Source organism: Anolis sagrei, chromosome 1, assembly GCF_037176765.1.
Source record: "Anolis sagrei isolate rAnoSag1 chromosome 1, rAnoSag1.mat, whole genome shotgun sequence".
NCBI classification, from domain to species: Eukaryota; Metazoa; Chordata; class Lepidosauria; order Squamata; family Dactyloidae; genus Anolis; species Anolis sagrei.
Window position 1 is genome coordinate 20855606 of NC_090021.1, and position 21998 is coordinate 20877603.

The 21998-nt window shown below is 40.0% G+C and overlaps 1 long non-coding RNA gene across 1 annotated transcript; it reads right to left on the minus strand.

The window, feature by feature from the left end:
- Positions 1–398: 398 nt before the first annotated feature.
- LOC137095847 (uncharacterized) lies at positions 399–21776 on the minus strand. Its single transcript, XR_010909011.1, has 5 exons — positions 20883–21776; positions 12699–12844; positions 9969–10056; positions 5260–5375; positions 399–479 (listed from the first exon to the last, which is right to left on the minus strand). It is a non-coding gene; the product is annotated as an uncharacterized lncRNA (long non-coding RNA).
- Positions 21777–21998: the final 222 nt, after the last annotated feature.

Here is a 21998-nt window from a genome sequence, read left to right on the forward strand (position 1 = left end):
GTACCTGGTATTCATCACAGTCTCCCATCTAAATAACAACTAGGACTGATCCTGCATAGCTTCTGAGATCAAGTGGGGTCTGATCCCTTTTGGCTATTTAGGACCTTTTCTATGGTTTATGCACTGACCAAGCTAAAATAAACCACAATTCTCTCAATTCAAATATAACAAAGTTGCTCAACCTATTCTCTAGATTAGTTTAGAGGAGGGGTGGTATACTGTGGTCTAACAAGCCACATTTTCTCTTTTCATCCTCAGCATCACCCTCCTTGGTGTATCTCCTATGGAGCCTCAGCGAATAAAGCACAACTATTTACTTTTGTTACACAACATTAGGTAATTATTGGATTAACTCAAAGAAATGAAGGAGTTTCAAGAAGCCAATTAACTTTAAGGTCTTCTTGCTGATGAAGTGGAACCATGGATGGAGGACGTCTCATAATGATAATACCAAATCATATGTGTTTTGTTGGTGCTGTCTATTTGGAAAGAGAAAAAGAGAATTGAGAATATTAAGGTTTTCCCTGACTTAAGTCTTGTCGTGTCTGACTCTGGGGTCGTGCTCATCTCCATTTCTAAGCCAAAGAGCTGGCGTTGTTCATAGACACCTCCAAGGTCATGTGGCCAGCAGTACCTACTGATCTACTTACATTTGCATATTTTCAAATTGCTAGGTTGGCAGAAGCTGGACCTAACAGCGGAAGCTCACCCTGCTCCCCGGATTCGAACCGCCAACCTTTTGGTCAGTAAGTTCAGCAGCTCAGCAGTTTAACCCGCTGCGCCACCAGGTGGGCCTTTGAGAATATTGTTTGGTGGCAATCATACATCTGGGTTGTTGTAGGTTTTTTGGGCTACATGGCCATGTTCTAGAAGCATTCCCTCCTGACGTTTCACGTGCATTTACAGCAGGCATCCTCAGGGGTTGTGAGCCTTCGACATTAAATCATACATCTCTTCTTTTGTACAATTCCAAACCTGGTAAAGCACAATTCTATGGCTCTGTCTAAACATCTATTACGTTGAAAATAATTGGCATTTCGTATCATGGCTCTGGGGGTGGTGCTTATCTCCTAGGTCATGTGGCCGGCATGACTGCATGGAGCACCGTTTACCTTTCCCGCCGAGGTGGTACCTATTGATCTGCTCACATTTGCATGTTTTTGAACTGCTAGGTTGGCAGGAGCTGGGGCTAACAGTGGTAGCTCACCCGTCCTGCCACTCTTCCTGTCAGCAAGTTCAGCAGCTGAACGGTTTAACCCGTTGTGCCACCGCAGCCCCAGATCTTTCAAATATTACAACCCCATTCATTTCAAGACTCCAGATCTCAAAAATAATTGGAACTATGACCAGAAATATTGCAGGGACCAGTAAATATGCTTTTCTTTTCTTTTTTAATAAATAAAATATTAACACAAACATTTCTGGTATGTAAAACAATTTTTACGTTGAAACTAGCCAAAGATAATACAATACCATACAAAATTTTAAGACATCTATAATATATACCACACAACTAATGTACGACTAAACTACAGCTACATAAAGAGGACTAATATAAGCATATCTCTAACAAATCTCAAAACTTAATACAGATATCACCCCCTCAAAAATTGATAACTGAATCATTTTTTTTTCTTAAAATTAGATACAGATTAGCATCTTAATCAAAAAAATTAATTGGCCCATCTCACATAACTTCATCAATATTCTTGGGTTGTATGTCAGTGTCATTCTATCTTGGAGCACACAAAGTGTTGTTGCTGTGAACATGTATTTAATAATATTTTTGTGTTTCTTCTCCAACTAAGTTTTCATCATTCCCAACAGGTAAAATTCAGATCTCATTACTAGTTTTAAGATATCTTCCAAAATCATGTGGATCTGAGTCTAATATTAAGAAGATCTTTTAATTTTGAAAGAGTTTGTTCATTAAAAGGGCTGCGGTGGTGCAATGAGTGCCACTGAACTGCTGACCTGAAGGTTGGCCGTCCGAATCTGTGAAACAGGGTGAGCTTCCGACTGTCAGTTCTAGCTCCTGCCAACCTAGCGGGTCAAATGTGAGTAGATTTGTGGTACATGAGAAGAACAACCTTGTATTTTCTAGGCGTTATGTTTAGATTGTTAATTGATGTTATTAGTATAATTAGGTTTATTCGATTATTTGTATTTGGTCCTCATTTTAGTGTTAATTTCTCTTTTGTCACAAGTTTATGGTTATTATTTTTGTATTATTCTGTTTGTTTTAAAATATTTGTATTTGAGTTTGGGCATTGAATGTTTGCCTTCCTTGTGTGTAAACCGACCTGAGTCCCCTTGGGGAGAGAGGGCGGTCTGTAAATAAAGTTGTTAGATGCAAATGTGAGTAGATAGATAGGTACCGCTTCAGTGGGGAAAAGCAAAGAGATGCTCGAAGCAATCTTGCTGGCCAAACAACCAGAAGGTGACAACGCAGGCTCCTCAGCTTGAAAATAGAGAAAGCACCTCCCCAGAGCCAGAGAGGAGCACTGCCTCCAGAAGCTGGAAATGAAAGGAGAAGCCTCTGTCTTTGTTTGTGTTTGTGTGTCTCATTGTATATGATTGTAAAGGCATTGAATGTTTGCCTATGTAATCTGCTCTGAGTCCCCTAGGGGAGAAGGGCGTGTCAGAATATAATGGTTTCTGGTGTGAAAATCGCTTATAGTTTAAACTATATGTTTTCAGAAGTGCATGGATTAAAACAATAGAGATGTGTAGAATTGGTAGAGTTTCCTGTGCAAACTGGAAAAGAAGGATGCAATATGCTTTGTGAAATGTACCAAGATGTGAACTGACATGACTGGAAAATATAGTGTACATATTTTGTAAATAAAGATACAGTGCTGCTTTCGTTGAAAACTGAATTGAGGAGTCTGGTATTTTTCTAACTTTGTGCCTTCAAAAGGTTCCTTGCAAGGTTGAAGCAGCTGAGATAAGAATGGTGATTTATTTCAACTTTCGTGATAGGGCGGAATAAAAATAAACATCATCATCATCATCACCACCACCACCACCATTAGAGTCTATTACACTTAAAGGAGCTGCAACATTAGGCCAGAGCAAATATTTCTTAATGTTTTGGGGAGGCAACCCAACATAACAACAACAACAACAACAATACAAGCAGAGGCATAACACCATTGCTCAGATGATTAATTGGAACTTGTGCCACAAATACCATCTGCCTGCGACAAAGAACTGGTGGGATCAGAAGCCTGAAAAAATTACAGAAAATGAACAAGTCAAACTACTCTGGGACTTTCAAATTCAGGCTCACAAGAGTTTTGGACTACAATACTCCTGACCTCACGATTATATTAAAAAACCAAGTATGGATGTTGCAATCCCAGGTGACAGCAGAACTGAAGAGAAACAACTGGAAAATCTGACACGATACGAGGATTTAAAGATTGAACTGCAAAGACTCTGGCACAAGATAGTCAAGGTGGTCCCAGTGGTGATCGGCACACTGGGTGCCGTGCCTAAAGACCTTGGCCTGCATGTAAACACAATCAGTGCTGACAAAATTACCATCAGTCAGCTGCAAAAGGCCACCTTGCTGGGATCTGCATGCATTATTCGCCGATACATCACACAGTCCTAGACACTTGGGAAGTGTCTGAAGTGTCATCCAATACAACAACCAGCATAGTGATCTTGTTTGCTGTGTACTAATCTTGTGTTTCTAATAATAATAATAATAATAATAATAATAATAATAATGTAATAATAATAATAACAACAACAACAATAACAATAATAATAATCACACAGTCCACACAATAAACATCACACAGTCCTAGACGCTTGGGAAGTGTTCGACTTGTGATTTTGTAATATGAAATCCAGGATATAGATCTCATTTTCTGTTACATACTGTGCATTTGTGTCAGCAAAATAATAATAATAATAATAATAATAATAATAATATTTTTTTCTAGACCGCCCTCTCTCCCTGGAAGGACTCAGGGCAGTTTACATGTAAAAAGGCAAACATTCAGTGCATCAAAATAGGTCCAGACACATCAAATAATATAGAATTATGAAGAATCACAACACAAAACTTACAGCAAAGGAATTAAGCATCAAAATAAAAACAAAAACAATATATTAAGACATAAAAACTAAAACATAAATAGGGTTGTGTGTGCACCCTCATCTTTCTCTGAAAACCTTATTTTAATTTGCCTTACCTTGTTCATGCCCAGCATTTTTTTATTTTAAATTTGAATTATTACATTTGGCCTGGCCATAGGTTTTTAAATGCTGTATGTTGTGATATGTTATTATTATTGCTTATTGTGTATTTTCTGTTTTGACTTTATTTTAACTGTTTTGTATTGATTATTGTTATTGCTTTTGTTTACTGATGTCTGTGGGCTTGGCCTCATGTAAGCCGCACCGAGTCCCTTGGGGAGATGGTAGCGGGGTACAAATAAAGGTTTTTTTAAATTATTATTATTATTATTATTATTATTATTATTATTATTATTATTAAATAAACATTACAATCAATGTACACCCTAAAAACAAATTATGAGACATTAAAAATGGCTGACAATGGTGTTTCATTTAAGATGTATCATAACAGCCATCTAATACACGTCGATTAGCCAGCAGTCCTAATCCTCCTCCTCTCTATATGCTAAACATAGCAGTCTCACCTGTATGTTACTGAAGAATGGATAGCTGCAATTTGACTGCCTTTCTGAGAATGGATGATTCATAGGGAAGAATAGGAATGCTAATCTTAGTTACACAGTTGATCTAATGTGGAAGCACTTTACAGTGCAGTCAATCAAGCAATAACAACGCAGATGTGCCTACACGACATTCATTCTCAAGGCACACTGTATGTTATCTGTCTCAAAGAATTAAATTTAGAGCATCAGGGTGATACACAGAGCAGCCCCAGTCTCTCCTTCATGATGAATACATGTGTTAAGATCTTTGGCGAAAAGTCATTCGCTTCACACTTTTTCTTTCCAATGGATATGAGAGGAAACACACAAGCTCAAGCAGTAGCTCTTAAAAGTTTAGCAACCATCATATAGAATTATTTATAGAAACTAACTTGAACAGCTGCTTTTCCCACTCTCTTGCGGGACTCATTAAAATCCTGTTTGACACTCAAATAAGTCTGTGTGTTTGGTGGCGAGAGGGAGGAAAGTGTGTGTACTTTAAAGAAATTACAGCATTTGGAAATTAAGATCAAAGGTGCTGAATGATCTTGAAGTTACTCACTGCTCCCAGTGCTTTCCTGGTGAATTAAAAAGTGATGCCAAGAAGCAGGGTGGTTTTATTCTGCACAGCCAGAAATGGAACAGGGGAGCTAAATGCAGGCATGCCGCAGACTGCATCTGAAAAAGAAGCAGGGAATTAAAAAAAAACAAAACCCCGAGGTATTCGGAGGGTGTCTCAGGAAATTACTTATGAAGCTTTAAGTAACATGATAGTTCAGTGTTGAGATTGCTGTTAGTTCCTCAGTTGCCATTTTAGGATTTTGGAAGTCATAACATTGCATGGATGAAAGGGTTTAAAATCCGATACTTGCTTGCCTTGCAGTAAGCCTCATTGAACACAGTGGCATTTTCTTCTGAATACATCTGTGTAATACTAGGCTGTACAACTTATCAAACCCAGTCTCCAGCCCTGAGATAAGATGCCAGTTCACCAGTAGCTATTTTAAAATCAGTTCATGCCATTTGGACAATAATAGGCTATGAGGAAAATCCAGGGCAAGATAAATACTGTTCCAGTTCTTGTGCTCCAGCTAGGCATGTCTTCTTGTGACCTATACGAATGTAACAGCTGCCCAGCATGTGGTAGAGCACTACAACAGAGTAAGGGTCAAAATGAAGGAGATATTAACTCAGTAATTGCAATTACCATGCTCATTTTTTAAAAAAATTAAAGAGCAGCAGGTGAGTACTTGTGTTAACCTCTCACTCATGCCATGGTTCAGTCAGATATGTCCTCTAGAGCTGCAAATCAAGAGAGAAGACTCCAGCAGATGTTCCTTTTAGCATGGAGCCAGTGTGGTTGTGATGCATAAAATATATGATGTATGGTTTGAATGATATCGTATGAAAGGTGGATGGTTGAAGCCTAATTGGGCTGAAGTTTGTTGTTGTTTAATTGTTCAGTTGCTCTTTGTGACCTCATGGACCAGCCCATGCTAGAGCTCCCTGTCGGCCGTCATCACCCCAGCTCATTCAAGGTCAGTCCAGTCACTTTAAAGATACCATCCATCCTAAAATATTGAAGCCTGGAAAATAACTACACTCAGGAACTGTAATTATAAGTTGCTGAACCGCTGACATTGATGACGTGTGACAACGATCAACTGTTGAATTTTTGGGTAAAAACAATGTGATTACATTATCAGAGACAATGGCTCTTTAAGTTAAGGAAATGTTTACAAGGTTCCTTACATTAAGAAGGAAGTCAACACAAGGCTGCTTGCGTTTATCATCACCAATTAAGAACACTCAGCATCTGCCAGGAACCGAGATGAAGCCAGGAAGTTTCAGGATGGAAACTGATTGTGTTCCAACTTTGGAACACAATCAGCAAGAAATATTGCTATATAAGAGACCTTCTAATATTCCAAAATTGTGGCAGATTGGAGTTTGGCCCACCTGCCATGCTCTGCTCCGTGGGAAGGAGAGAGGTGGTGTATTTGAAAGACAGCTGTGCTGTTCACCCACCATGCTCTATTGAAAGAGATGGTATACCTTTGGAGAGTATCAGATCTGCTATGGAAAAGCAGGATTCTGGACACTTGCTCCTTTTCTCACAGGAAGAGAAAGGAGTGCGATTTTGGAGTCATGATACATTTGTTGCAGGGAGTCAGGTTCTGTTGTAGGGACAACAGTGATCCGATCCTTGGCATTAATCTTAGGGAAAGAGAGTGCATTTTAGAAGTTTTGGGAGTTTTGAAACGGTGCGTTGGCAGGCTGCAGGGAAAGCAGGGTTTGGCCTAAGAGGTGTTCTTCTCCATGAGATGACGGAAGGAGATATGGTAATGTATGCATGAGGATGAATGAATGCGTATGGGTAATGTGAATGCTGTGTAAAAATGTAATTCTCCATTGTTTGTTAGCCAATGTAACTGTAGGTTGTTTGTGGATTCAATGTAGTTACATAGAATCTGTATGTCCAATGTTGTTCTTTGTGTAAGTGTGAAAGTTCTGATAGCCCTTCTCTTACTGGAAAATTGCAATAAAAATAACCTATGCTTTAAAGTTATCGAAAGTTATTCATAACATGGTTTAGTGCTTTGAGTGTGTGACTACAATTCTGGAGACCGTGGTTTGATTCCCTGCTTGTCCATGGAAACCTACACTCTCTCAATCTTAGGAGAAGGCAAAGACAAACCGCCTCTGAAAAAATACTGCCAAGAAAACCCTTGTTAGGTTCACCTTTGGGTTCCCATAAATTGGAAATAATTTGAAGGCACACAACAGGTTTAGAAGACTTCAATAGAAAAAGGACAGGAATGGATAATATCTGTATTTGCTATACTTCTGATCACAGATACCATTTTAAAAAAAGCCTTAGAAGTGCCAATTGCAGTCATGCCATCAATATCTCCATTGATTAACTCCTTCTGATTTATATTCTGAATTTTTCAATATTTTACTCTTTCCTGAATGTGAAAATTTCCCCCCAAAAGTCAGCTGTTAGTTGCTGCTACAAGACAGCTCGTACCAGCAACAAAGCTGGACTCTTGTTTGTGACCGTTTATAGTAGGCATGGGCAAACTTCAGCCCTTCAAGTGTTTTGGACTTCAGCTCCCACAATTCCTAACAACTTACCAGCTCCAACTTACCAATCCAAAACACCTGGAGGGCCGAAGTTTGCCCATGCCTGTTTTATAAGTACAGAATTTGTCCCTGTCCCTCTGGGGGTTTACATCTCAAGCTCTTTCACACTGAACAGTTATAGCACTATGATTCTATTTTATCTGACATAGCTGCATTCTATAAAACCATGATATTTGTGGTTTAAGAAGAGATACTTAGGATTCTCTGCCAGGTTACACTAGTGCACTTCCAAACTAACAACCTCACTGAACTACAAACTCCAGAGTTCTGCAGGAGGCAGAAACTGGATTTTAAGTGGATTTTTTCTCTCCAGTGTGATGAAGTAGTAAAAAAATGATTCCCTAGGATGTTGTCATGGCAGTTAAAGTAAAATTATAGTGCTATAATTGTGTAATATGAAAGAGCCCCTAGTCTCATTTTGTCTGGAACTTTCTCACTCCTTTTAAAGACCACTCATTCTTAAAACCAATCATGGTACAAAATGAAAAACAATGCAACAGATAGACATGAAACTCCAATTCAGTATTGATGATCCAGGGATTAAAGCAAGTTAGCTGAAAGCAATGCTACTAAGCAATTCAAAGGCTGTATGTGTCTCCCAAGGCTGTTTTTGCAGCTCTAGAATGCTCCTACAGAAAAAAAATAGGATGAGTTGTGTTTCCTGGAAGCCCTGCGGAACTGCAACCAATCATTTAAATAGGCACAGGCTCCTCCAGCACCATTTAACATAAAAACCTCTTATTCAAACCAGAAATTGACTTCTGGAGACTGATTTGTTTGGTGTTGCTGTTGTTGTTATGACTTAAAGCAGTTTACAACAATAAAAAGACATAATTAAACTCCATGAGATACAAAAGTTAAAACAATATTAAACTATCAAAAATAGATTAAATTAAAACCAGATTAAACATATAGCATTAAAACAAACACCAGCAAAGTGTTTACTATAATCCAGCACATTGTGTAAAATGGTCCTCATCAAATGACTGTCAGAGTAGAGAAGTCTTTGTATGTGAAAAGAAAGTACAGAGGGTTCTAGCCTACCTTCTCTTAGAAGGGAGTTCTAGAGCCTTTGGACGGTTATTGATAAGGTCCTTTCCTGTGTTCCCAACACATGGCACAGAGAGAAGGGCTTCCCCATCAGATCTCAAAGGCTGCTTTATGAGAGAGAATATGGTCCTTCAAATAATCTGGAACTGAGCCATATAGGGCTTTAAAGGTCATAACAAGCACTTTGAATTGTTCCCAGAAGCGGAACAACAGCCGATGGAGCTGTTCCAAGAAGGGAGTTGATTGTACCCAGGAGTCAGCCGCAGTTAACAAGCTGACCATGATTCTTTGGACCAGCTGAAGTTTTTGAACACTCCTCATAGGCAGACCCACATAGGTGAATCACAGTAATCCAACCACGATATAATGAAAGCGTGTGTCACTGTGGCCAGATCTGACATCTTAGTAAAGGTAAAGGTTCCCCCTGACATTAAGTCTAGTCATGTCAGACTTTGGGAGGTGTTGCTCATTTCCATTTCTAAGCCGAAGAGCCAGCATTGCCTCCAAGGTAATTTGGCTGGCATGACTGCATGGAGTGCCGTTCCCTTCCCGCCAGAGCAGTACCTATTGATTTACTCACACATGCATGTTTTTGAACTGCTAAGTTGGCAGAAGCTGGGGCTAACAGTGGGAGCTCACCCCACTCCCCAGATTCAAACTGCCAAACTTTTGGTCAGCAAGTTCAGCGGTTTAACCCACTACGCCACCAGGGGCCCCTCTGACATCTTAAGCAACTAGAAATAAAGCTCTTGGACCTGGCAAAGTTTCCCACCTCTGAGTGGCTCTTTTGCCTCATACACATACATGTGCAGGAACTCTCATAGGAGAGAAACAAAATGTAGGAAAGAGCACCCCACTGCTTTCTCTAACCTTATCTGCATATCAACATTTCACAGATGAAAACTTGGACACATGTGGCCATACAAAATCAGAATGTGGTTAACATGAAAAAAGTTATTAATGAGGAAGAACAGACAAGGTGAGGACAGTGGAAGAAAATGGAAGGAGAGAGAAACAGGGACAACTTAAAGTTGCTGGAAAAGTGGTATGACAGATGAGTAATGGGGACTGTACCTGCCAAATCAGGATAGTTGTGGGGTTTGTGCCACCACCGCCAGAAGCAATTCTCCTTTTCTTTTTTCCTTTTCTTTTTCTAGTTTAGCTGTCAAAGAAATGGTTTAGTGTTGCTTCTATATGAAAGAAAATCAGGGAGCTGAAAAGGTCCTACATTTCCGTGCTCACCTTCAAGTCCTACTACTAACTGTCCTCTCAGACCCTATGACTCCCATTGACAATTTAGGTTTGGGAACAAATATTGGTTAGAGCAACACATCATTTCATCTCTAACTATAATTCATATATTTCAAGAACATCTGTGGCTTGTCTATTTCTTTGAGGATTTCCTCTCTAGGTATAACTTGCACACATCCATCACAATGATCTGTAGGCCTGTCAATATGGTTCTTGTGGGTCCATTATGCTACAGATTTTGTCTTATTCTTTAGGTTGAAAAGGCAAAGAGTCCTGGACAGAGATATCCATAACTTAATATTTCATCACTTAATTTATATGTGCCATCAATGTACAAAGAACTTCACTAAAGCAAAAGGATAGAGCTCAGCCCCAAGAGTTTGCAAAGTAAATTTCAGCAGTGGAGGAGGCAATAATAAGAATGATGGTGCAATGGGAATTGGGAATAACATGTACTAAAAGCAATTGCAACTCCAGAGATGACTCATAACAAGTGAAGAGTAAGGGGATTTGAAAAAGGTGGGCTTTGAAGTCACAGAAACAGAAATGCAAAGTTGCAAAATACAAGCAGCAGACCCTAAAGACCATCACTTGCTACTGAATTTGGATTTTACAAACACAGATGACCATCTAAATGTAATTTGAGTATCTTGAGAGATTTTTCTCTATAAAAACATACACACACGTTTTAGAGATGGAGGAGCCATTCTGCAAACTAAACTTAATTCCCTGTCTTTTTAAAAATCAGGTTTGAACTAATGTGTCAGTACTCATGCCCTCTCCACCTTCATCATACCACTGTGTCTATGTGCCTGCAAGTCACATGTCAATTAAGAGTAATCTCATGACATTCATAGTGGTTTAACATTGGCTTCCTTTAAAATTTAGCTTACAGCACCTGCTATTATGTCTTCATCTCCCATCCATATACTAACCAGGGCTGATTGAGATTAGCTTGCATAATCATATATGACAGTGGTTCTCAACCTTCCTAATGCTGTGACCCCTTAATAAAGTTCCTCATGTTGTGGTGACCCCCAGCTATAAAATTATTTTTGTTGCTACTTCATAACTGTAATTTTGCTACTGTTGTGGATCATAATGTAAATATTTGATATGCAAGATGCATTTTCATTCACTAGACCAAATTGGCACAAATACCCAATATGCCCAAATTTGAATACTGGTGGGGTTGTGGGGAGGGGTTGGTTTTGTCATTTGGGAGTGGTAGTTGCTGGGATTTATAGTTCACCTACAATCAAAGAGCATTCTGAACTCCACCAATGATGGAATTGAACCAAACTTCCCACACAGGACCCCCATGACCAACAGAAAATACAGGATGGGTTTGGTGGGCATTGACCATTTGGTGGGTTTTGGCGTTGTAGTTCACCTACATCCAGAGAGCACTGTGGACTCAAACAATGATGGATCTAGACCAAATGTGGCACGGATACTCAATATGCCCAAATATGACCACAGATGGAGTTTGTGGAAAATAGACCTTGACATTTGGATGCTACAGTTGCTCGGATTTAAAGTTCACCTACAATCAAAGAGCATTCTGAACCGCACCAATAATAGAATTGGGACAAACTTCCCGCACCCCTATGACCAACAGAAAATTCTGTGTTTTCTGATCGTCTTTGGCGACCCCTCTGACACCCCTCTCAAGACCTCCTCAGGGGCCCGACCCCCAGGTTGAGAAACACTGATATATGATCTAATGCCTTCAGGATATTTAGGTTTAATCTTGATTTTTATTCATGTTGTTGCTTATTGTGTTCCGCTTTTCTTTTTTCATCTGTGAGCTGCATATCTGTGTGTTGTCCATGTGGCATACCCAAATAATCAAATTAGACACAGGGGGGGAGGGGTCCCACAGTGCTCCTTTGCCCTCTCTTGCCCTTCCCCCAAAATGGCAATGCTTCTGGAAAACATGACTTGTCTTCTCTTTTGACCAAAAACAAACAGGAAGCACAGAGGAAGTAACATTTACAAAATCAAATATACCCACCCATCTAGCCCTCTGCAAATCACAATGTGAAAAAATACACATATATAAGCTGACACCATGTATGTATTGATGGAAGGTTTTGGGGCAACAATGATGGATTTACGAAGGTTGAATGAAAAGTTATGCCTCCACCTTCGTAACTCCTCAACAGAGGGCAGTACTGGTATGCGGCAAGTACTGGCTTGTTCAGTAGACGCTCCTCTACAGTTTGTAGATATGACATGTGGATAAGTAAAGGATAATTCAGCAGAGAGGGGACAGCTCCAGGTTGCCGCTGCCATTTTCCTGCCCAGGCATTCAAAAAGGCCTTTCACCTCTCCACTTAGATAAAAGTTATGGCATAGTATTAACTCTTATCAAAAATGTACACCTTTGAGGGAAAGTGCTAAAGAGCTACTGCTGTTGCTGCTATGGTGTTCCTCAAGTATTCAGAAAGGTCAGAAGCAACACTATGGCAGACAGCGTTGGTCCTTCTACATTGTATAGAAGGCAGTGGATCCTTTTTTAAAATATAAGACTTAAGGTACAGTACTCACATTGCCTTGTGGATCAGTTGGTCCAGGTTTTGGGGGATGGATTTTTGACTAAATAAGTTCCTAAAGTACAGTTGGCCCTTGGTATCCACTGGGGTTACACTCCATAGATACCAAGCAGATCCAGATCCATTTGGGCTAGAACCATTCTGAAATGAAATTAAAGTGAATTGGGGACATTGCACATTTCTATAGAAATGTCGTTAAAATTTGTTACATGCAGATTTAGGACAAGCCATAAAATATTTTTGTATGAAAGGAACCCAAAGGAATTACTTTAAGACATTTTATTTTACATTCTTTCCATTATCTTTTCATGAAGGGGGAAAAAATCTTAATTCTAGATATAGCTCTTGCCCAGGGAAGACACAACTAATACTAGGAACAGTTAATTTCAAGCGAAATGGTGACCTATAGATGTATCATCTTAATGACCAGAAGGAAGGAAGGATTATTTCACTTCCTGAAATAAAGTATTTTTTTTAAAAATTCCTAATGGCTAACCAGCATAGTAGTGAGTAAAGCTATAATAATCAGGAAGAGACATTTTGAAAAATAATTTAGATCCACCCACTTAATTATCAGTTTTTATAAATACATTTTAAAAGGAAGTATTAATTCCTTTCTATTTATAGATGTGTCAGGAAAAATGTATTTCTCCAAATGTTCAGCAACAAATATAAACAAAAAATGCCTCCACTTTCCAGCATCGCGCTGGCCATGAATGCAAATGCAGTTGATAAATGACAAACATTTATCACTTAACAGAAAATAAAATAAAATATGTATGTTAATAAAATTGATAAGTTGAACAACATCAAGCTTATCAGACTACTTGCATTGTTTTGATGTTTTTCAGAGCTAACCATTATGTGATGTTGCACTTAATTAACCAAGAGAATTCCATGCCTTTACACTACAGAGAATCTGACTGCAGACCCAGTTATAAAATTGTCTTAAGCTAATAATTGACTGTCCAACCTTTTGTTACCAAGCTCAAAATACTCATGAAATTGTATATATCTATATAAATAAAAATGCAATGTTCGTTTGTGGGATTAACATAACTCAAAAAACACTAGACAAATTCAGTTCTTGTGGGTTTTTTCGGGCTATATTGCCATGTTCTAGAGGCATTTCTCCTGCCCCTACACATTCATGTATGTGCTCTATGGCAAATGATATTATAGCTAAGAACAGACCCATGGGAAGACCCCAAACCTTTGTGACGGCAGGAGAAATGCCTCTAGAACATGGCCATATAGCCCGAAAAAACCCACAAGAACTGAGTGATCCCAGCCATGAAAGCCTTCGACAATACACTAGACAAACTGACACCAAATTTGGACACAATACATGTATCAGGCCAACGGGTGACCATCACTCTGAAAAACACAGTGGAAGAGACTTAAAAAGCAAAAAAATACCCCAACAATAACATTACAACGCATGCGCAAAACCACATATATACACAAACACGCATATACACAAATATACACACAAAACACATATACACAGACTGGGCCACAGCAACGTGTGGCAGGGAACAGCTAGTATAAAATATGTAATGTGAGGTGTATGCAGAAAAGCATCTTCTCCTTCCTCAAGTAGTAGCTTCCTTTTTGCACATCAGCTCCTTAAACCAGCTATTGGTTTCTGGTCCATACCGCGTGCCCCTACACATGCATGTATGTGCTCTATGGCAAATGATATTATAGCTAAGAACAGACCCATGGGAAGACCCCAAACCTTTGTGACGGCAGGACTGAAGACCAACAGGTCGGAGGTTCGAATCCGGGGAGTGCATGGATGAGCTCCCTCTGTCAGCTCCAGCTCCCCATGCGGGGACATGAGAGAAGCCTCCCACAACAATAGCAAAACATCCAAACATCCGGGTGTCCCCTGGGCAACATCCTTGAAGACAGCTAATTCTCTCACACCAGAAATGACTTGCAGTTTCTCAAGTCACTCCTGAAGTGAAAAAAAAAAGTGTAGGTGAGTGTCCGTATGTTTTGTTGTGTCCGAGCCAACAACAAAATTCCCCACAGAACAAACAAAACATTTGGATGTATTACAAGAGATCCCAATCTAGCAGCATTGTGAAATTTTGACTGATAACAATGCTGAGATGCTCAATAACTATACCAATGAACATAATGCGAAATAGGTCCCTTAATTGTTGTTAGTGGGGGCTTACGTATAGATAAATGCATTTTGGGAGCAACTTATTGTATCATCTTTGGCACATAAAATATATTTTGTAATAAAGCATCATCTTTAATTTCTATGTCTCAGTGTGTGGTCAGAACCATAAATAGAATCATAGGCTTGGGAGAGACCACAAGAGCCATCTAGTTCGCCTCCTGCCACAATGGAGATGTTCTATGTAAGCGACAGTATTTGGATAATAGAATGGCCTGCTTTCTAATAAACCTAGAAAACTGAATCTGTGTAAGTTATGCATTTTATTACAAAGGTATTTATTGAAATATTTATGTCCACCTCTGCAGTTCACTAGGTCTCCAGCTAGAAAACCTTTTAACATCTTGGCCAGTTTGTGAGAGCTATGTAGTTCTCTTCAAAGGTAATACTACTTTCCCCTTCATTTCCCCTAATGTACAATGCTTTATGTTCCCTGGTGGGAAGCAAAGTCCTGTGAAAGCAAACCGGTGGTTGCACAACCCACCAAAAAAGGTATACATATGATCAAAGCAAATTCACCACATTTTCTGTACAATAGGAAATTTATCCTTTTTGCACAGCACTGATTTAGTGACCAATATCTAGAACAATGTCTTTAGAAAAGTAACTCTATAAATTGTTACTTTCTGCTGTTAGGGAAGAAACACATAGAGAAACAGAAAAGAGGCAATAGAATTTGTCTGTGACTATTCTAGACGACAGTGATCATATGGAAAATATACAGAGCAATATATTTAATTTAGTACAAGTCTTAACATTGAAATGAGTATTTAGATGAACAGGACTTTAGAATCCAAATCGGAGAGCTGATGGAGTCATTTGAAAGTAATTCTAAGTTCTCAAGGGACAGAAGAGAGTTTTCTAAATGGGTTTGGCAGAAGCAGGTATACTCAAAATAATTTTATCTATGTCCATTACTAATTGCCATGATCCCATGATTTAATGCTTCCTTAAGACTCATTTTTCAAATGAATCACATTGAAGAAAACAATTTTCTAGATGGCATAACATGGTTTCAGTCAATACTATTAAATTTCAAAAGTGGATGGTTCTTGTATATTTGATTGGTATTTTATTTACTCCATTTATACATCAATCTTTCAATAAGACAGAAATGTATATCACGTGGGTTGATAGACTTGAGGTTTGATAGATCTACTTCCTTGTCAAAAATTAGAATTCAAATATTCACTATCTGTAGTTGCTGCAAAAGGAAGTATGAGATAAAGGCATTTTGAGCTCAGAAACTGAATCCCAGGATTAATGATGCACAGCCCTTCCATCCAAAAATCCCACTGTTACTCCACACTTTATTTGCAGTGTTTAAAGTGTGCTAAGGAGTTTCTTTGTTGCTGCTCTTGTTGCTAAACAACTGAGACTCAGATACTCGTCATTCCACTGCAAATCAGCCAGACGCCTAACAGTGGATCCATATGTATCTACTGTCCAAATTTGATGTATGGCATTCTATTAGTTTGTCATGAGAGTTTCTGGGTTTCAGATACTGAATTTATCATAAAGTTCTAGCACACTATAGGCTGTATAGTTCGAGGCAATCATCCTTAAAGAGTAGAATTCCCAGAAAGAGAAATTGGTTGACTTGCTCTGGTCCATAACCTACAAATAAATTCTATCTACTGAAGATCTTTAGTTCATATGCAGCATCATTAAAATCTATTGCTGAGTCCTATTGCCCAACATTCTGCTTCGAGTAGTGGTCAGATCTGCCAGAATTGAATAACAATTCCTGTCATTATTTTTTCATCACCTTGGGAATTCTTGTGGGCTGGGAAATTAATTCAAAATACTGTTAAACAATCTGCAGAAGAAAAAAAAAGCACAAAAATTCATTCAAAACAGAAGATAAACATCAACAAGATAGCACCTCATCAAAGGTATTTGGAAGAGAAATCTTTATTTACCAATGGAGGAACACCAAGGAGGGAGCCAGCCTACACTCCCAAATGAAGGAACTTCAAAATTTGTGAAGAATGATCAGTACACCGTTTGCATCAGCCTGAATGCCAAAATATAAGCCAGATCTTCCTTCTGTGTGTAGCACACCATTTTCTGAATTTAAGAAGGTACAATTTTTATTAAAGTTGAACACTATCATATCATTCTCAACATAGGTAGCATCCCCACCTTGCAGGAAAAATGTTCACTTGCCAAGATTTTATTGGCATCTTGTTTTATTTCTTCATCTTTAGTTTTCTGAAAGTTGAATTATACACCTCTTCAATTCTATTTCTGTGCTGAAAGCTGTGCACAGCACTTACATTCCTTTATAGCAGTTTGGCCAAATTGAGATCCTCACCCACTGTTAATTGGAAGTCAACATGGAAAGATACAAAAGCCCTGTCTATCAGTAATTGGACTGACAGAATTTGGAATTGCTATCTTGTAATAAATATGACTTCCTAACATTAATGTGGACTGAAAAAGAGACACATTTGATGCTTTTTATTTCATTTATTTGCAAAGACACTTCTTCCCAGTGTTCACTTTCTCCAGCAAGCTATTTTAAACACAATTGTTGTTGTGTGCCTTCAAGTAATTATTTTGCTTATGACAACCCCAGGGTTTTCTTGACAGAATTCCTTAAATGGATATTTGTCTTGCTTCCTTGGATTTAGATGATTTTTTTGTTTTGAATTCAATTCTAAAAACTAATTTAGAATTTGTTTTAAAAACCAAATTCAAGCAGGTGTATTGTTGTGGGCAGCATGTGCTTTTTCTTTGTTCATACTGGTATCTTTGTATTTTGCTTTGCTAAGATAGATCATTATTATTCTTAGGATATACTTAATCTAGTGTTTTATGTTGTGTTGGGTAGCTACAATCACAAATAAAAATTCATTTGTTTGGAGGAGAAAAACTGGAGGCCTTGGCTTAATTTCAAAAGTGCTCTTCAAGGAATCAATTCATGTTTAGACCAAAATGACCTACCTAGTAGCTTATTTAACTTAAGGAGGGGCCTTGCCTACTTTTCACTTTACCTAGTCTACTACCAGTATGAGGTCCCTGACAAAATAAGTGTGGACTTCAATAGAAAATATCTTTATCTTAAATCAGTGGTTCTCAATCTGTGGGTCCCTTGATGTTTTGGCCTTCAACTCTCAGAAAGTCTAACAGCTGGTAAACTGGCTGGGATTTCTGGGAGCTGTAGGCCAAAACACCCAGGGACCCAAGGGTTGAGAACCACTGTCCTAAATACTGATGGAGACAGAAACTTAATACTGGCTCAATGGTCCACGCTGTGGATACTCACTATAACTGCCCCATCAACCATAAAAATCATTGGCAGACATTGGGGAAGATAATATCACTTAGCTTAGTGTGCCAGACCACTTTTGCAAGGACAAAATCAGATAGGCATATATGTACATATAGACAACACAATTTAAAGTTCCCAGAAAAGAAGAGAGGGGACAAAACAGAAGATCTACACACAATATTGATATTTAATTATATTCTGCTTTTCAACAAGTTTTCAATGTGTTATACATAGAGACAAAAGCAACAGGCTTTAAATAAAAAACATGGACAGAGGAGTAAAAACAATAAGTATAATAATAAAAAACAATGGATTTGTTTGTTACATTGAAGAAATGTAAAACTGTAAAGGTAAAGGTTTCCCCTTGACATTAAGTCTAGTCGTGTCTGACTCTCCATTTCTAAGCTGAAGAGCTGGTGTTGCCCGTAGACGCCTCCTAGGTCATGTGGCCGGCATGACTGCATGGAGCGCTGTTTATCTTCCTGCCGAAGCAATACCTGTTGATCTACTCACATTTGCATTTCTTCAAACTGCTAGGTTGACAGAAACTGGGGCTAACAGAGGGAGCTCACCCAGCTCCCCAGATCTGAACCGCTCACCTTTCGATCAGCAAGTTAATCAGTTAAGCAGTTTAATCCACTGTGCCTCCTAGTACTCAAATGACAATTACTGTGCAACCCCCATATCCATGGGAGATATGTTCCCTGAATTTGTGTGGAAATGCAGAACTGTGGATAATAACGAACCTTTACTAAAATGAAGGACTCCTGGCCCAAGAATACTATAGAGCAGGCCTGGGCCAACTTGGGCCCTCTGGGTGTTTTGGACTTTAACTCCAAATATAGTGGGTGTTGAAGTCCAAAACTCCCACAAAAGCATCAGAGGATCCAAGTCTGTCCAGGCCTGCACAAGAGGGTATCAATTCCACTTGCAAATGAAGAACTGGATCTGCAGCACAGGCTCATCTTTAATACCTGGAATCCACCAATTGTATACGTTGTACTCTGACGTTTCTGAACAGGCACCGAATGCGACCCCTTTATTCACGCAAAGCACATCACTATGTCCATCCATGTCCAAAAAAGGGCAGCTGGAAAGGCAACAGAACAGCATAAATATTCCCACAACAACAGAAAAGGCAAGAAGAAAACCCCAAAATGTCTTAAACCTACACCTGTTGATTAACTCCACAAGCTAGCTGGCATTGCCCCCCCCCCCATGTGCAACGGGAAGTTGCTGCTAAATGTGAGAGAAATAAGGTTGGACACTATGAAAGCCATCCAACACATGGCTACCAGTCTCCTCCCTGTAGACTCAAATCAAGGAAAAGCTTTATAACTACCACTCCTCTTGGTGTCCCTCCAGCAACAGCAAGGGACTCCCTATAGGCAGCTAAACCGGGAAATCCCAACTGGATGGCCACCTTGCGAGGGTCTTCCTCCAGAGGCAAACCAAGAACGGGCAACTTGGAAGTCCCTGAATAGCGGAGTGGGCAGATCAAAAGGAAACCTGGCAAAATGGCACTACCTAGAAGAATTCCAAACCTTGTATAATTGTGGAGCAGAACAGAAAACTCCGCATCTGTATGCTTGTCCACTGTGCCCCTGCCTCGTGTACAGAGGAGGAATTGTTGGAGGCTACAGACACTTATTTACTTAGGCGATCCCTCGTTGGCTGAGTAGGATAGTCTTGCAGGATCAGTATTCTTGTGGATCTGTAGGTGACTGTGGAGCCCTATTATTGACCTGCATCTTCTTCCGCAGTGAGGGCATTGGTTTCCAGGTGGAAGGCAGTCTCGGTCGGGATTGGCTTGATGCGCCTTCCTCTTGGCACGTTTCTCTCTTTCACCCTTCATTTGTGCCTCTTCAAATTTTGCAGCACTGCTGGTCACAGCTGACCTCCAGCTGGAGTGCTCAAGGGTCAGGGCTTCCCAGTTCTCAGTGTCTATGCCAAAGTTTTTAAGGTTGGCTTTGAGCCCATCTTTAAATCTCTTTTCCTGTCCACCAACATTCCGTATTCCGTTCTTGAGTTCGGAGTAGAGCAACTGCTTTGGGAGACAGTGGTCAGGCATCCGGACAACGTGGCCGGCCCAGCGGAGTTGATGGCGGAGGACCATAGCTTCAGTGCTGGTGGTCTTTGCTTCTTCAAGCACACTGACATTTGTCCGCTTGTCTTCCCAAGAGATTTGCAGGATTTTCCAGAGGCAATGCTGATGGAATCGTTCCAGGAGTTGCATGCGACGTCTGTAGACAGTCCACGTTTCGCAGCCATATAGCTGGGTTGGGAGGACAATAGCTTTATAAACAAGCACCTTGGTCTCCCTACGGATGTCTCGGTCCTCAAAATTCTCTACAGACAATGCCGTTGCTGTTGCCCGTTTTTGGTCAAATTATATTTAGCCACCTGTGCATCTTCTATTTTTATCAGTTTTATACTAATTTATGCAATGTATTGTCGAAGGCTTTCATGGCTGGAATCACTAGGTTCATGTGGGTTTTTTCGGGCTATAGAGCCATGTTCTAGAGGCATTTCGAAACGTCAGGAGAAATGCCTCTAGAACATGGCTCTATAGCCCGAAAAAACCCACAAGAACCTAATTTATGCAATGCTTTTAATACGAAATAAATAAATAACCGCAAAACTACAGCAAGAAACACTGAGGGAGGCCCAAGTATGTCAAAAAGGCGCAGACTAGATATACACAATACCTGTTTCATGCCTACTCTTTTTGGCATCTTTTCTTCAGACTTTTCCAGCAAGGTAAGTGGCAAGTGGTCAGACTAGCTTCTTTCCTTCAGAAGACCTGGATTGGGTTGTTGTAGGCTTTACAGGCTGTATGGCCTTAGAATCATAGAATCAAAGAGTTGGAAGAGACCTCATGGGCCATCCAGTCCAACCCCCTGCCAAGGAGCAGGAATATTGCATTCAAATCACCCCTGACAGATGGCCATCCAGCCTCTGTTTAAAAGCTTCCAAAGCTTCAATGTTCTAGAAGCATTCTCTCCTGACGTTTCGCCTGCATCTGGATGGTTTTGTGCCTGGAAGTAGGTAATGTGTGTCTCCCTTTACTATTTCTGTCCCTGACAACAAATACCTATGTCCCCTTTCCCCTCCTTTCTCCTTATCTTATCTACCCCAAATATACAATGACCTCTACCCCAAATATACAGGCAGATCTTGGAACTTCTGAGGGGGGAAAATAAAGGCGTCCATGCCAGGTTTCTGAGTCTCAGATTCTCACCCTTACTTTCTGACTGGCTCATTGAATGATCTACTCCCTGAATTCCTTTCTTTCTGAGGTGAGGCCTAAAGGCCTCCTCAACAGACTCCATCTTCTTCTACGACGTCTTAATGCTCTCCCCTCAGTTCGTGTTCTATGCATCTCTCTCTCTCTTCCTGCGGCCTCCTCCTCCTCTCTCTCCCCTCCCACAACCCTCCTGCCTCACTTTCCTTTCTCTCTTCCCCTCCTTCCCTTCATTCTCTTTTTCTCCACCTCCTCACGACGCAACCGCCCTTTGGACGGCTTATAAATGCAAGCCTCGTCGCTATTGGTCGAGGGACTCGTCCCTTCCGTGACGGAGGCTCGGATTGGACGAGCCAAGCGTTGGTCGTGAGTGAAGAAGACACAGGGAAAGGGAGGGAGTGCCACAGCGAGGAGTATAATGCAAGCCTCAACGCTATTGGTTGAGGCGCCTCTCCCCTTTCGTGACAGAAACCAGGATTGGACGAGCCGGGCGTCCGTCTTGAGTGAAGGAGACACAGGGGAAAGGGGAGGGAGTGTTCTGTAATGCAAACCGAGACCTTATTGGTGGAGGTGACTCTCC